Raw genomic sequence first — 17,409 nt, forward strand, 5'->3', positions numbered from 1 at the left:
GAGCAACTTTTAGATTATATCTTTTAGTCAGAGATTTGACTTCCAAGCAGTAAAAATGAAAATGAACAGAAAGGTAGAAGTTCTGATTTTGGGGCCTCGTTCTTGACACTGACTCTTCTATTGACATTATCAAGTCACTGTCTTCCCTCATAAGAAAAGGAAACTAAAATTTTAAGGAGGTGAAACAGAATTTCAGAGATGTCAAATAGACAGAAAATGATGGTCCAGGATTTGGACCTAGGTCTCATAACTCCATAACTCACCCTATCCAATGTTATTTGTATTTCTCAACATTGAATAAAATGACTCTTCTTATATCTTACCAGACAGCAGGGAGAAAAGAAGAGAATCAGAGTTTTCTGAAAACAAATTATGTTCTAGAATAGAGATTAGCAAACTTATTCTGTAAAGGGCCAGACAGCAAATATTTTAGGTTTTGTGGGACATATGGTCTCAGTTGCAACTACTCCACTCTGCCCTTGTAGCACAAAAGCCAAAGATGATATGTGAACAAATGCGTGTGGCTATGGTCCAATAAAATAGTATTTTAAAAAACAGGTGGTGATATGATAGAATCAAATAGAATAAAGTAATTAAGAATAAATTTAATAAAAGAAGTACAAGTTGTGTACAATAAGTATAAAACCTTGTTGAAAGAAATAAAATAAAACTTAAATGAATGGAAAGATATTCCACATTCGTGAATTGGAAGACTTAATATTTTTTAGATGGCAATACTCCCCAAACTACAGATTCAACACAATCCCTATCAAAGGTCTAAGCAATCCCTATCAATTTCTGTTTTTCAGAAAATGACAAGTTGAATCTAAAATGTATATGGAAATGCAAAGGACCCAGACTAGCCAAAACAATGTTGAAAAAGGAGAACAAGGTTAGACGACTTACATTTCTAGATTTCACTTACTACAGAGCTACATTAATCAAAAGCAGCATAAGGCTAGACATACAGACCAATGGAATAGAACTAAGAGTCTAGAAATAGACTCTTACATTTATGATCAATTGTTTTTTGACTAGGATGACAAGACACTTTAATGAGAAATGAACAGTCTTTTTAACACAGGATTCCAGGAAAACTGGATGCCACAAAGAATAACAATGGACACTATCTCACGCCATTAACACAAAAATTAACTCAAAATAGATCAAAGACCTAAATCTAAGAGCAAAAACTATAAAATTCTGAGAAGAAAACATAGGAGTGAATCTTTATGGCCTTGGATTAGGCAATAGTTTCTTAAGCATCTCCCAATGGCCCCACCTCCTAATACCATCATCTTTGGGGATTAAGATTTCAACATATAAATTTGGGGAGAGGAGACACAAATATTCAGACTACAACATAATCCCAGCATAAAAATCCCTGAATTCTAATCCCTTTAGGAACACCCCCTGAATAATCAAATCTCTGCCAGATTCAACGATTTATTGAGAAGACCATGGAAGAGTGCTCAGAAATCCTATCCAATATTTAACAACATTCCATTTCAGCCAACTACTCCTTATGTTTTTGGAGGATGAAATGAAAGAACAGTGGGTACAATATGGTCTGCCATCAGGAGAAGAAGAAACAGAAACAGAGTTTTGAAAACCTGCTGGAACCTAAAGAGTCAGCTCTCAGAGCTCCAAAGGCTCAGAGTCACTAGAATCTACACACTAGTTCTGATTTTTACTGACAGGGTATTCCCACGATAGAATGAAGTGAATCCAGCATTGTCTTCTGCAGACAGCACAGAAGTAAAGGAAATTGGAGAAATGATTAAACTACCAGCTACTGAGAGAGAGATGGGAAGACATGGAAACGGCAGTGAAAGTGTCTGGGGAGAAAGAGCCAGTGCTGGTTTTGGAGTTTGACTTGCTACTGCTGTTTCTATTGATTTTCCCCGAGAGTGTGATCAGGAGTAAAATCCACCTCTCAGAAAGGCGCTGCCACAGACCAGAGAAATATCATTTTAATGCCAGATAAGCATATTGGATTAGGGGAAGGGAGAAGTCGGTAATCAGAGCTAGATGATCACTATAAACATTCAGCAAAAAGCAGCATTTACAGCCTTTAGTTAGCTCAACAAATACTTTCCTGGCTTTGAAAAGTGGTACTCAACTGGATGGAAATTTTACATACAGTAAGGGTACTATGATAGACTTAAATTTCTCCTCAGAAAAACCTTATTAAAAACACACCAGAGAGCAGAGGATAAGTAAGACATGAAACAGCCTCTCTCTATTCCCAAACTCAATTTTACTTTTGCTTCCATGCAAGTTATCACAGGTTCCCAAGTACAGGGCAGGTGAGTACCGTGCATACTTGAGTGAGATAGACTTACCTTTTTCAGTTTGCAGCTACTCTGTAATCAGCCTCTTCTGAGGTGAGCATTTACATTTAATTGTACAAAGGGCTAATGAGTTTCTAAAGTTGTCCACTAACTCCAAGTACATTGTATAAGCAGGAAAACAATGATCAAGTACATTCTTACCTCTTGCTTCTCTCCTACTGGTATACCATCACTGCAGTGTCTGATAATGGTACTCAGGCTATTAAAGCCATCCTGTGTATGTGGCTCATTTCCCATTAAGCTAAACAAATATTGTCATCAATTCAAGATAATTCAACCTTTCTCTTTAAAACAAGAAAAGGATAGGAATTGTTATTCTGCTAATACTTCTCTCTACTGCAGATTTTTTAATATGTGGGAAAATAGGCACAGAATGGTCAGAATGCTCATTTGAATCAATAACATAGACAGGGCTAGGGCAAGTATCGCTTTCATTGCTCTTATAACACTTTATTGCACTAATTTGTTTACGTGTATGTCCCTACAAATGCAGGCAAGGACTATGTCTTATTCATCTCATTTTCCTTAGCCACAGCCCAGTCACTCACATACAGTAGGCACCTGAGACTTTGTTCTTGAATAAATGAATGAATGAATGAATGGATGGATGGATGAGCATGTGCACATGTAAGTGTGTGAACATGTGTGAGTAAATACACACACAAATTCACACGGTTGTCACAGTTCTAACACCTGATTCAGAATCTCCTTTGTTTCTAATGACAGGAATATTAGTAATGTCCATGGGGCTTAATGTTCAGTTCAAACTGCTCTTTAAGAGGGTAGGTGAAGAAAAATGCACTGGACATCGGAATACTTCTCCCTCCTTTAAAATCCAATATAATTGCACTAAGATTGATAACATTTGTAGTGACAGTTAATCAGAACTGTACCTGGCATTGTTATTTAAATGTTTCATATGGATTCATTTTATCCCCTGGATAGGTTGAGGGTTGGTTAAGTATTCAGTTAAAAGCTCCTCCTGGAGAGCAGGTTCTCATTTAAAATTATCCTGTGTTCCCCATGGAACCCAGCAAAGTACTAGACACATATAGGTCCTCTAACCATGTGCCGAATTACAGAACTTTCAACCTGAGGAAAGTCCAAGGTTCATTCAGTTCCACAGCAATTATAAAAACTGTCTGGCAGCTTTCAAGGAACAGATTTGTTTTTCATCTGTATAATGTTTCTGGTTAATGTTGAAAGATAACTAATTAGCTATCAATAAGACTAGCCTGTCTTTAATAAGAGCCTCAAGGCACAGGGTTGGAAGGCACATTTGTTGTCCTTGTAGCAACCATAACACAATAGACATGTCCATTGCAGTATTTTAGTTCTATCGTCTGTCTTTGACCATCCTATTTAAAATAGCTCCCCTTAGCCTGCTTTATTTTTCTCATTCACCGCACTTGCTTCTAAGTGATACTGTAATATGTGTATTTACTTGTATAGTGTTAGTCATCCCCACTAACTGAACCCCATGGGAGCAGAACATCTGCTTTGTTCTCTACCCTCCTTCTCTGTCAGTGTGCCTAGGAAGGAGCCTGGCACGTAATAGGTTTCCATAACTTTTTATTTATTGATGTTGCTTAATTTACAAATGTTCACTCACCAAAAGTCAAGCTCACTTGAGATGAAGTAGAGAAGTCTAGGAATGTGTTATATGCTTGAGAATTATCACACACACATGTGCACATTCCACTAAGCTGAAACAGAAGTCTCCAGGAAATGAACAAACACCTAGAGCCAAGGAAACATATTCATCTGATAAAAGCCTCATCCACTAATCAGTAGAAAGAAACAGGGCCAATCAGTGTAAAAGATTTGGAAAGAGATTTGCTGTGTTCTACTGAGACTGAAAAAAAAGAGAATTGCTGCATATAAGCCAGATGGGGTAGAATGCCATGAAACTTACAGCAGATGGCACTAAAATATTCAACTAGCATTTCCTTATGCTCCAAGCTGAGCTCTGCGTTAACACCGATAAGGAGAGTCAGTCTATTTAAAAACATGCAGATAAAAAACAAATTCTGTATTGTTAAATCCTTCTGCTAAAAACAACTCCAAGCATTAACTTCTAATGTGCCTTCACACAAGCAATATGTTAATATTGTTCAGGCAAGGTTATGTCTAACAAAACCAGCCAGAATAGGAGGCAGAAAAGCCCACAGTATCATGAATCTGTTCAAAAACAAGCTCAGTGTGGTAAAGCCGTGAAAATCTGCTTCTCTGATCTCCATAGCAACGGCAGCGGCCCTCAGACATACGCTTTAAAAGGCAGATTTGTTTTTCTCTTTTTCAAGTACCTTTGCATGATATTTTTAAATAATGTTGAAATACAACTAACACCGAATAAGGTGTAAACACTACTTGTTCCAATTGCTTCAGTATTAGACAAGGTGGCTTGTCATTCTTAACCCACAGTAGTTAAGCCACTGTTACAAGGCAGCACCTGGCTCTCTGGGAATGGGCCCCCAAAATACTATCGACTGAAAGTCAGGCTTAATAATATTTATAGGCTGGCATGAGCTACGTAGTTGGAGGAGAAGATACTCTTAAGGTTTATAAACCATGCAAAGTAATAGGCATATTATCCATCTGCTTTGCAAACATTAAGGCTCCCATCTAAAAAGAAGCCATATAAGACGGACTTTCTCACTGAATCTAAGGTATAGACACTACTAAGTTTGTCACACCAAGAAGTCAGGGAAAGAATTAAAATTAGAATCACATAAACAGGTGTGCAATGAAAAATTCTTTCAACTATTCTGAATTTTTTAAGATGTTCATAATAAAATATTGAAGAAAAGGGAAATACATCTGATCATCATATACTATGAAAACCAAGGGAACTTTCCACTGTTCCATGTTCTTATTATAGTCAATATAGTGGAAAAAGTAGACGTTGAGAGATATTTGTTCACTGGCTAATTAAAAGTGACCAACTGAAAAAAAATGGAGGATTCTTAGGGAATTTTAATATGAACTGGGCATTAGATGATGTTAAAGTATTTGTTTTATTAGAGGTAATAATGGTCCTGTGGTTATGTAAGAAAATGCTTTTATTTTTAGAGATATTGAAGCCTTTAAGGAGTGAAATGTCCTGCTGGTTGTGACTTAATTTAAAAATGTTCCATGTCCGTGAGTAGATAAAATGAATGTGAAAAATGGTAATGATTGTTAAATTTTGTTGATATATATTTGGAAGTTCATTTTACTATTCTTTCTAATCTGTGTATGCAACTTTTCATAATAATCTATCTTAAATATCTTGAAATTTAAAAAAAAAAACCATGAGTACTCATTTTCAAATCATAGATAAGAGTTAAGTACTTAAGGGTCATCTCTAACCTTGTCTTCTTAAAAGGATGATTAAAATACAAACTATTTTATGCGTCACAATTCCTTGTCAGTGCTTGTGAAATACCTTACATGGATTTTTGGAGTGAGTTGATGCATAATTATTTTCAAAAGCATGAAAATGGTGGACAAAGAAGATGAAGCAAAATGCACAAAACAAGCAAGATGTTATAAGAAACATCCTTGGATAGAGATAGAAATTCTGCATAAATCCTGCCCCCAGCCTGGGGTCAGTCTGCCTGCCTTATAGGGGACTGGGAAGACAAGAGACTGCCCTAAATTGAGAGCACACCAAAGTTTACTTCCCACTTAGGAGAACTGAAAGCATATAACAAAATGGAAGAGTTTTTTGAGAGAAATGACAGTTATTTGAAGCATTTTACGTAAGCGACAAATCCTCAAGGATTTGTCTATCTTCTCTAAAGGGTCAATTCCATGTTTATCACTGTTGAGAGTATGTAGCTAAACCTTACCCCCAAATATTATTTCGAATATTCCTAAACAATCTGATTGTCCATAAGAATAAATCATAGGGATGAACCACCTTCTTTTAGAGTTATACTTAGGGAAATGGGGAAGCGGAGCCTGCGACGTTCCAAGCTTGCCATGAATTCGGTCCCTTTTAAAGGAAAGTAGCCCTAAGAGTTCTTTCTGCTAAAGCTGCTACCACCCTAGTCATTCTTCCATGTTGAGAGAAATCCATCCTGCTAGCCCGATAGACCACAGTCGGGTCTTGAGCTAAATGTGGATGAGGGGGAATAATGTCTCTGAGGTAGGCTGCGACAGGCGAACACTGGATGGTGATGAAGCAGTTCGCTCATATCTTGTCCATCCTGGGCAACAGGAATGCTGAGTGCACAGAAGGGCAAGCTGTTGATGGAGTTTAGGTGCAAGGCCGGGCTGCCATGGCTGTACTCCACAGGACTGCCATACAACCACCCTTGGAAGGCCAGGGGGCTGATTCACCCAAGAGAGCCCATCCCTGCTGGCCCACATTCTCTTGTCCTTGGTAACCCCCATTACTGACTATAACCTGGATGCATAGCCGTATCTAATACAAAAAACATGCTCCAATCATAAAATATCATAATAACTGCTGCCACTTATGATGTGTCAGGTCTTCTACTAAATTAAACTCCTTAAAAATGTTAGTCAATGTATTCAATGCAAATCTCATTACAATGCGAGGGAGTAGAAATTATTGGCCACATTTTACAGATGAGGCTTGGGAATTTTTAGGCCACCAAGTGGTGGACTAGGGTTCAAACCCAAATCTGTCTTATTTCAGAGCTCATGCCTTAATCACTATGTAATATTGCCTGTCTCTATACCAGCCTTAATAACAAGCCTCGTTTTTAATTGGGTTCTGCTGTACTCAAAATAACAAGCAGCAACCACTGAAGAATGTTTTCCTATTTTCCTATTTTGTAGGGGTTATAAAGTTTCAATAGACTGGTTCTGTACAAATTCCATAGGCTCAGCAAAGAAAGGCTGAACACAGGCCTACAGTGACATCATCTGCTTTGTCAACTCAAATCTAATATTGGCTATGTCAGCTGAACCTCAGAAAGCATCCTTCTCTGCTGACTGCACTTGCCCTTTCCTGAGCTGACCGTTCCAGGAGTGCACAGCCAAGAGGTAGAAGCTCTTCATGTGTTAACAGTAAAGGATCCACACACAATGCTTTTTTCTTAATTGGCCTATTATTCTTTAACCTTTCATTGGATTCAATAACATTTAAATGAGCTCTTGGAAAAGAATACGCAAGCTATAAAATACACTAAATTATAATAAAATCCCATAATATACTTCGGTGGCTTCACCTATGTATCTGGAGTCACTATTATTTATTCATCAAATGTTTATTAAGTCTCTACTACTCACTAGGCACCATTGTAGGTGCTGGAGCTACAGCAGTGAAAGAGTGTGTGATCTTAAAGAACTTAAAGTCTACATGGTAAAGACAAGCAATAAACAAATAAATGCACATATAAATATATTGAGTGATGATAAGTGCTACGAAGATTGCAAACAAGAGATCATTGTGCAAGAGGTCTGTGATACGTACTTGACGCTCATTAAATTTCCAGTGTGCTCCACACATCAGGGGAGAGTCATGTTACTAATTCTGGCCAATGGACCATTCTCTTGTCCTTGGTAACCCCCATTACTGACTATAACCTGGATGCATAGCCGTATGCATCCAGGAGGGGACTTTGAAGAGCTAGTGTGCCCCTCTACTCCTGGCTCTCTCTTCCCATGGCGTGACAACCTGGGAAGCCATATGTTGATATTCAGTGGCACAGGAGGAAAGGAGCTTGGATCTCTTTGTAACTGGGTAAAGGAGAACCCCTACCAACTAGCATCAGATTTACTGTGAGCTAGAAATAAACATTCGCGGAGCTTAGCCACTGAGCTTTCGGGGATTGTTACTGCAGTACGGCCTGACTAACAGAGGAGATACAAGTAATGAGACTGAAGCTAACAGGAGCCTATGCACCACAGATGGGGTGAACTCAGCGCCTGTAAATCCTGTATGGACATTTTAAATCATGTGGGGATACTAAAAAATGCTCATCTACGGATGTTACATCCAAAGATTATACTCTGGTATATTTAGGTTGAGGCCTAAGCATAGATATTTTGGGAAAAAAAAATTCAACAGAAGATGATAAATTGGGTCATCTGGCTGTAGGAAACCTCCCCAGAGGACACCTGTCCACAACGTGCTTGAGAAAGAGCTTATTAGTGAGATCAAGTTAACATCCTTATAAGAAAGCAGCCAAACCGTGACACATGAAGAAAACCTGTAAACTTATTAATTGAATTTTTATGAAAGACTATGTTGCATTAAAAATTCTTGCATTAAATGAGTAACTGCACTAGATTCTTCCAAAGTCCTAACTCATTGAATAATTATTATTAACATAGAATTTTAAATAGTAATAAAATGAGACAGTAATTACTTAATCTAAATTATCTCAATTAAGCCTCACAAGAATTCTGCGACGCAGGTACTATTCTCTCCTTTGAACAGATGACAAAACTGAAGTGCTGACAGGTTAACTTGCCCAAAACCACACAGGCAGTAAAACTGATGGACCCAGGATCCAAACCCAGCTGGCCCATGATGCTTTGTCCCAGTGAAGAGGAGGATTTGCCATCAAAAAACACAGAGTGTAGAAAAGGGGAGTTGAGGCAAAGGGCTGATGGAGGGTAAAAGACCTCACTCAGGCATGGACTCAGGGCAGCCTCTCTGATTCTGGGTGAGAATCCCGGTCCTCAGAGAACAGAACAGTTCACAGGCTGCCAGAGTGCGACGGGCATTCCCAATGAAACGATCTGCTCTTCTTGCTCCAGTTCTCTGCTCACCAGGCAACTAGGAGGTGATCTCCACACCAGGATGGAGTTACCCTGGTATGTCTCCAGTGTAAATGTATAAATTGGCATTCTGGTTTATACCAGATTCTGATGTCTGTGTTTCAGAACACATACCACTGAGAATGGAGTCTTGGGTTACTACTCTCTAAGGCAGTACACGAGCCTTGCCCTAAGGTGACTCATTCCTTCAGAACTTCAGAGACTTTTGGAGATCTGTTTAGGAGGAATCACATACTAGTTCATTAACACATAAAAAATAATGGGCTTATCAAATCAAACCTGTATAGTTTATTCTATGAAATGGAGAGCATGAGGACCTCAAGGATACAGGAAACAAGGAATGTATGTTTTGAAAGGGAAACTGGGAAAGCTCAGGAGTGGTGGGCTCCAAGGTGGGGCTCTTGAATAGCTGAGGAACAGCATTGAGGCTGGGGATACATGAGTGGTGAGAAGCAAAGGTACTGGGCCTATTTTCCAGTTTTGCCTGGGGCTAGCCCTAGACAGAGAATTCTCCAGTTCTCCAAGTGGTCTGTCTCAGAGAAACTTCTTGTGCTTCTGGTCTGTTGGACCTGAAGCTACTTCTCACTTTGCACAACTCCAGGGAGCACCAGTTACTCACCTTGTGATTATTAACCCATTTCCAGTTTAGAAAAAAAAAGTACAGCTCTCTACCAGCGTTAATTTTACATAAACGTGCTCTTTGAAGCTGAAGCAAATCTGACTGGTTTTCAATGTGAAAATAAAATATAAAAAACTTCTTGGAGTTATTTCTAAATAGAACTTGTCTCTAATCCTAATGTAACAGAAATATATCCATGAATCAGATTCATCAGACGAATCTTCGGCTAACAACTGTTCGAGAACAATGTTAACATCACATGTAGGAATGTTATGTTTTCTAGGATTTGACATTTTCAGTGATTGAGAATTACTATATTTTGTAAATGGAAATACCACTACTAAAAACGGAATGCTATAAATAGAACGATGCCATTTGTTTACAAAGACTATTAGAGCAATGTAAAAATAATAAAAGCAAGATATTTCGTGGCAAACTTTGGGGGTTAGGTTAGGGCTGTAATCTGCGAGTTATCTCAGGGTAAATGCTGCCATCACAAGTGCCATTGGTGAATATTCTTGGGGCAAATGGGAAACGGGCTAAAGATCTGTTCAGTTTTTATGAAAATATTTCGAGAAGTAGCAATAAAATTTCTGAGAACAGAGAAAGACAAATGTCATATGATTTCATTTATATGTGGATTCTAAAGAACAAAGTAAATGAACAAACAAAACAGAAATAAACTCATAGATATACAGAATACTTTGATGGTTGCCAGATGGGAGGGAGGTTGGTGGATGGGTAAAAAAGGGGAAGGGAGTTAAGAAATACAAATTGGTAGTTACAAAATCGTCTTGGGATTACAAAGTATAGCATAAGGAATATAGTCGATAATACTCTAATAACCATGTATTGTGTCAGATGGGTACTAGATTTATCGGGGTGATCAGTTCGTAAATTATATAAATGTCTAATTGCTACGTTGTGCACCTGAAACTAATATAATATTGTTTGTCGACCGTAATTGAAAAATAAAAAAATGACTTTAAAAAATGTCTTGAGGACAGGATTATCTTTTTCTAATTTGCTCAGAATTACCCTACCAGTTATTCTAGCAGTAGGGCCAATTAGCATCAGCAAAGGAGAGTACAAAGGAGAAAGGTATAGAGATGGAGAAACAAGATATAAAATTATGCAACTACGGGGCATATGTTCCAAGGTACATTCTAACTTCTTTCTCAACCTACGTTACATCACAGGTTATCATATTAATGAGGATGAGGCTGGCTACAGTAACAAATAACCCCCAAATTTCAAAGGCTTAATATGGGAGAAATTTATCTTGGACTAGCTTCACAGGTCAATGCGAGTGTTCATTAGCTAGCAGCTTTACTCAAGGTAGTCATTTAAGGACTTAGGTTCCTACCCCTTTGTCATCCCCTAGGTCTAGAGCCTAGAAGGAGGAAAAGGCACAATTCTATCTTCACCCAGATGTGACCCACATCACTTCCATCTGCATTCCATTGATAAGAATTAGGCTCCTAGCTTCACCTCCATGCAAGGAGGGCTAGGAAATGCAGTCCTGGACTCAGCGGCCACTTCCCGGCAATCACTCTGTACTATAGAATAGGAACTATCAGTTTGGTGGAGAGTAACTCATCTTTACCTGTTACCAAATGGGCATCATATATATTACAAGGGCAAACATTACATATAGTGGAGAGATAAAACACAGTTCAATAGAATGATCTTATGTCTCATTCTAGAGGCAAATCAGTCCAGATTTGACAGATGAACAAATAGTAAGGCTGAAATCCAAAAGGTGTCTCCTTTACCAAGGACTTTGCCCTCAGTCTCTAGGGTTTGACTCAGAGATTTCTCCATCAACAAGGCCTCTTGCATTTTTTAGCCACACTAAAGGGGAAAATGTGGTCTCCAAGGGAACCAGAATGTATAAACCACGAGAGGCCTTTTAAAAAGGCCTAAAAATGTGAACCCTAACAAAGGGAAGAGAAAAAAATAAAAGGGAAAAATTGACAATGAGGCCGATTTTCTTATATCAAAATTATATTGAATCGAGTTATTTATGATTTTGTTTCCAAAATTTGAGAAAACTATAACTCTATGTAAAATCGATTCACCCATCAGTTGGCTAACCTAAAATTTTTTTGAATTAAATTCTTTCCAGGTGATTAGATTGAATTTCCAGCTTATTGACCATGTTAACATTTGAACTAGCTGTGTATATTGTGTACAATTATAAAACTATTTATATACTTTGGATATTAAATATATATTTAAGATATTAAATCTCAAATCTCCAAATTCTAAGGCAATGGAGTAAAGCACTTAGGTGTGCTTATAAATAAATCAACTACCTGGAAATAAATTTAGCTAGAAAAGGACACTGGATGAGAGTCAGGAGATATTATTTCAAACACTGGTTTTTCTTTCCTCGTAATACCACCTAGAACAACTGATTACCTCAATCTTTGACCCCAGTTTAAAATGTGGTGGTGATCCAAAAACTCTAGTTAGTACAAAACTATGGTTCATAAATGCGACATAGCATTATATCTTATGTTTGAGTACAGGCTTAAAATTAATGGGCTAGCTTAAAATTAATTCTGGTAAAAACTAAGTTACCCATTTAGGAATATTTTTGGAACTCCTATCCTTGTGCTTTTTCCAAAGAAAATATGAATGGTGATTCAAATGACTGATGACCACATAAATGACCCAGCCATGTGGACATTGTAAAATCATTCAAAGACACATTTTCTTACATCATAACCCGGGAGACCTATAAATTTTAAATTGTGGTGGTTTGAGAGGAGGTTAAAAAGCAGAGAGGTTGGATATCTTCATCACAACCACTGGATGGCAACAGATGTTAACAGTGAGTGTAGATAATCAATAAGAAAAGCTACTGTTCTGCTTTAATTGATTTCCTCCCAAGATTTAGATGCAGAATCCAACAAATCTCCTGGAGTCGGTAGGAGGAAGTAAACAATAATGAGTTTGGAAGTAAAAGAATTAGTTTTGGAAGACATATTCTGCTTTTATAAGTGCTTTGTGTGTAGATAAATCCCACAAGATTTCAGTGCTCATTGTAAGAAAATGAGGTACTTGCCAGAAGGGACGAGTTAAGCCAGAACACTATATTTACCAGAATACACAGCTTTGCACTGAATAATATATTTGTGGTAGTGAAAATTTTGATCCTGTGTAATAAGATCAAGCTTCTACTCCCCATTTGTGACTGAAAGCATACAGCTGAATCCCACCTTCAAGCCTTCTCCTCTCCCATGAATTTTCCAAGCTATGGAGGACCCCTCTGACTTGAGATGTCCCCAATTACTGGGAACACAAGAGGCTAGTTATCTATGTTCCCTCCATGGTCTTTTGGGGTCTTTGTTCTAGAGCTTCACAAGGTGGAGAGATCTAAGGAGCATCCTCCAGAGTGAGCTAGTGAGGCCAGGGCACACTCACATTATCTCCCCTCCACTTCTCTCATGAAGAGGTGGAAGTCTCAGAGTTAATAGTATAAATTTCATTCTAAACTCTACACATGAACCATTTTAACTAATATCTAAGCCCACGCACACACAAAAAAACAACTTTCAGCATTCTGGCACAGGCCCTGGAAAAAGTTGAAACACTAGAGAAAAAACCTGTCAAAGATTACTGTAAGGGCTTTGAAAAATCAGCCTCAACATAGTCCCTAGAATACTAATTCTCAAATTCTGGTGTGCCTAGGATTGACTGGGGAGCTACTCGATGAAGCAGATTCCTGAGCCTCTCCCTGAGAGATCCTGGGGTGAACCTAGGAACTCGTATTTTAACAAATGGCTTCTGATGTAGATGGTCCACCAACCACACTGTCTAGAAAACCCAAACAGTTCCACAGAGCCCCTAATCCATTCTTCTTACCAATTTCTACAAAGAGAGAGAAAAATCTTAGATCAATATTTACCCGGAAGAAGAGGACCACTCACTCAAGCCTAGATCATTTAATACTCAGAAGGACCATTACAGAGGCCGTTTTGGCTGAGGAAGCATTGAGTAATTGCAGATAAAGACCATGGTCAGCTGCAGTGGTGAGGCAAAGTGACTAGGCCAGTGGTATGCTTGTTCCCATCTCAGAATGCAATCTGAGTGTTTTCCCTACAACTACCTTTTCTCTGACTTGAACCTCTGCTCTCTGGCAGGCTGCTGTCTTTTCTTTGCCTATTAGTATAATTCTGATTCATATTTTGAACTGTACTTTAGACTTTCTGAAGCTTTTGTGAGTTCCTGACCCTAGCTAAACTTGTGTCTAACTCTATTTAAATAACCAACTTGCTTGTCCACAATCCCTGCCTACCTCACTACATGTCTTTTTTAACCTCCACAGGTACCATATTTGACCTTCATTCCACCTCCAGTCTCAGCCACCCAAATATCACTGTCACCTAAACATACTGATGACTAATACCCTCAGATGTTTAGTCACGGAAATATATTAAATATAGAGCTCAAACTGTGAGAGCATATTTCAGTGCCATCATAACCCAAATGGATAATTTTCCAATAGCAGATACAAAAAAAAGGGTTCAACAACTATTTTTTTCACTGAAATATTTTGGCATCTATTTATTATCAATTTGGTGATAAAAACTGAAATATAATTTGAGAGATATTGGGGATAAAGTCACCTCCACAACCAACCCAATGCTACTGTAAGTCCTATTAAGTCAATTCACAAAACATATCTCAAATGTACTCATTTCTCTCCATCTCCATCTACCACCCTGGGGTTATTTCAGAATTAGGAACAGGATGGTGGAGTAGGGTAACTTTAATTTTTTTATTTTGTACCATTTTTTAGTTTAAATTTATTATTATGAACATAAATTTCTTATTTACTTTCTCACTAATGTTTTAAGGACTTTTTAATGTTTTAAGGACTTATTTACTTTCTCACTAATGTTTTAAGGACTGGTCCTTAAAACAGTATAACATTAAATTACCAGAGAGGATAAGAAAGATGAGACTCAAACGAGGCCATTTTGGGGGCAAGAAAGTTGTCGTTTGTGACCTTCATCAGAATGGTTTCAGGCGGCAACGTGAAAGCTGACTGCCATAGTCTAAAACAGTGGTATCCAACCTTTTTGGCACCAGGGACCAGTGCTTCTATGAGTATCTAATGCCTGATGATCTGAGGTGAAGCTGAGGTGGTGATGCTAGCGCTGGGGAGCGGCTGCAAATACAGATGGGGCTTCGCTCGCTTGTCACCTCCTTCTGTGTAGCCAGGTTCCTAACAGGCCACAGACTGGTACTGGTCCACAGCCTGGGGGCTGGGGAGTCCTGGCCTACAACACTGCTTCTCAAGCTTTAACCTGCATATAGGAATTACTAGGAGATCAGGTTAAAATGCAGATCCTGATTCAGTAGGTCTGGGTGGAGCCTGAGATTTCTAACAGGCTCCCACATAATACACACACGGCTGATCCAAACACCAGACTTTGAATTGCAAGGTAATCAGCATGAAGAGAATGAAAATAAGTGGGAAGAGATCACTATTTCCCAAAAAGTGTTCCCCAGAAGATGAACCCTGAGGCATGCTCTAATAAAAAGATTCCACAAAGAAGGTTTGGTAAATACGCCCATCCTGACAGTAATATATTGGGTATTAGTGTTTTACTGAGGCTTTTTTTGTTGGATTGTCACTCAGATGTTCATAACAGTGAGGGCCAAATTTTCAGCAATGAAAATTTATCCCTGCTGTCAGAGTCTGATGTTCATAACAGGCCATCTGGAAGGTATGGGGGAGAAGAATTACTGGGTAGCAGGGGCTCAGGGGTGCACAGAGGAGGGAAACTGGAGTATGAAGAACAGCATTTTGTCTCCAGTACAACAGCAGCAGAGGTCTCTGAAAAGTCAGAACGTTCCCCAAATAAACCTTGTTAGGGCATGTGCACCAGTAAAGCCTGACACTACTTGACAGTACCTGCTATAATGCCATCAGATATCTGTCGAGCTTTATTCTAAAGATTTCTGGACCTTTCTGAAACTTAGCCCAGCATCAGCAGTATGGCTCTGGAGCCAGTGGGATAAGCATACTTGTGAAAACCTGAACTTGAATGCATTTATACTGCTAGTGGCTTCATTGGGCAAGAGCAGGAAACCACAGAAGCTGACTTGACCTCGCTACTGAAGAGTCCAGCTTGACAGGAGCATAATGCTACTGTCCACTGACAAGTGATTAAGAACTGCCTGGGGGAGGCTGGGCAGCACTGATCCTCTCACCCGCTGAGATGGAGCAGGTGAGACCAGAAGGAACCTCAGAGTTCAGATAACATGCTGGCGGCAGTGTTGAGTCATCCGCCCAGTACCTCCAGTGTTTGGCTGCCCTAGAATGGCTGTTAGATGCTTTCCATAGGTAATGTAGCTGAGCAGTAAGTTTCAGCGGGAAACTGGATTTCAAAGGATCCCTCAGAGGAGAACAGAGGTTATTCATCCTGGCATGCCTTAATCGTTTGAAAAGACTGCCACTCTCTCCTCTCTGACATCTAAACTTGGCAGCAGAGGGTCCAAGCCATATGGAGCAACTGGTGCGGAGATTAGAATGACACCAGAATTGGTCATGAAAGATGCTCTGAAGCCTTTGCATTCACAGCTGCAGTTTTCTATCACCTTAGCTCTTCATCGGACGTCTGGTCACTCAGTCAATCCTGGCTGTTGTATTCATCTCTCAAATTTACTAGGGAGGAAAACGAGTCAATTCCATTTTCTCTTTATTAGCCTTCAATTTTTTTACTTTTGCGAATATATTTGAAAAGCTCTGTGCACGTGGTGACTATTCCAAGGACACTAGTCAGGGAATAAAATGGAAACACGTGCCTCAGGATGGCAGGGGGCACAGGCTGTTTGTGCTAATGCTGTTTTGTGAGACTCCCTGCAAGGTGCAGGGTCCTTTCTCAAAAAAGAGTGATGGCAAAAGAATCCAAATTAGTTTTAATAATCATCCAACAAATACACATTTCCTCTGTTAAATCTGTCATCAAATATCCTCCCTATTGGATATACTAAATACACTTTAAACTCACAGGGAAGTTATTTGGGAAATCAGGAATCAATTATACCAGCCCCCACATAATGCCATGTGTCTAAGCTACTAGCAACCATGCAGCACAGTTATCTTTTTATTACATTCCTCTAGGATCCCCCATTCCAACGTGTTAATTTTAAAGAATTTAAGAGCTAGCTCTTCTCATCTATAATGAGAAAGATGTTACCCTCTATTTTTATATAAAACACTTTAATCGCTACTAACATCATTGAAGTTAGCACATACACAGGAAGGAGAGTGTACTCTCAAAATCATTTATCCCCAAAAGGCAAAATACTTCTAAAGAAACAAAAAGCAGAGGAGATGGGTGGGAGGGAAGCTTGAAAAAAGTTGTGATCAGGGTTTGTTTTTAAATTCTACCTGGGTGTTCTCCACCCTGGAGCTGGGGAGAGGTTCTCAACCTTTACTCAATGTAGCCCATTAACCAGACTGCACAGGGCCTAATTTATTCACCTGACTCTTTAATTCCTCTCCTGGATTCCATAATACAATCCAACGTGGTAGATGATTTTGAAAGAAGAACACCTCTATACATACAACATCTAGAAGATAAAATAATGGCTTCCATTTTTCTTGCATTTGAAGACTTCAGATTTCTCACAGAAAATAAAATGGCCACATTAAAATCGTTCTAAGTTATA

General features: G+C 38.9%; 1 protein-coding gene across 1 annotated transcript in view; it reads right to left on the reverse strand.

Annotated features, from left to right (window-relative positions):
- RTN1 (reticulon 1) overlaps nt 1-17,409 on the reverse strand; it is a 163,170-nt gene that overhangs the window by 53,411 nt on the left and 92,350 nt on the right. The gene's annotated exons all lie outside the window — the stretch shown is intronic.

This window comes from Pteropus medius, unplaced genomic scaffold (assembly GCF_902729225.1).
Source record: "Pteropus medius unplaced genomic scaffold, Ma_sr-lr_union100, whole genome shotgun sequence".
Lineage (NCBI taxonomy): Eukaryota > Metazoa > Chordata > Mammalia > Chiroptera > Pteropodidae > Pteropus > Pteropus medius.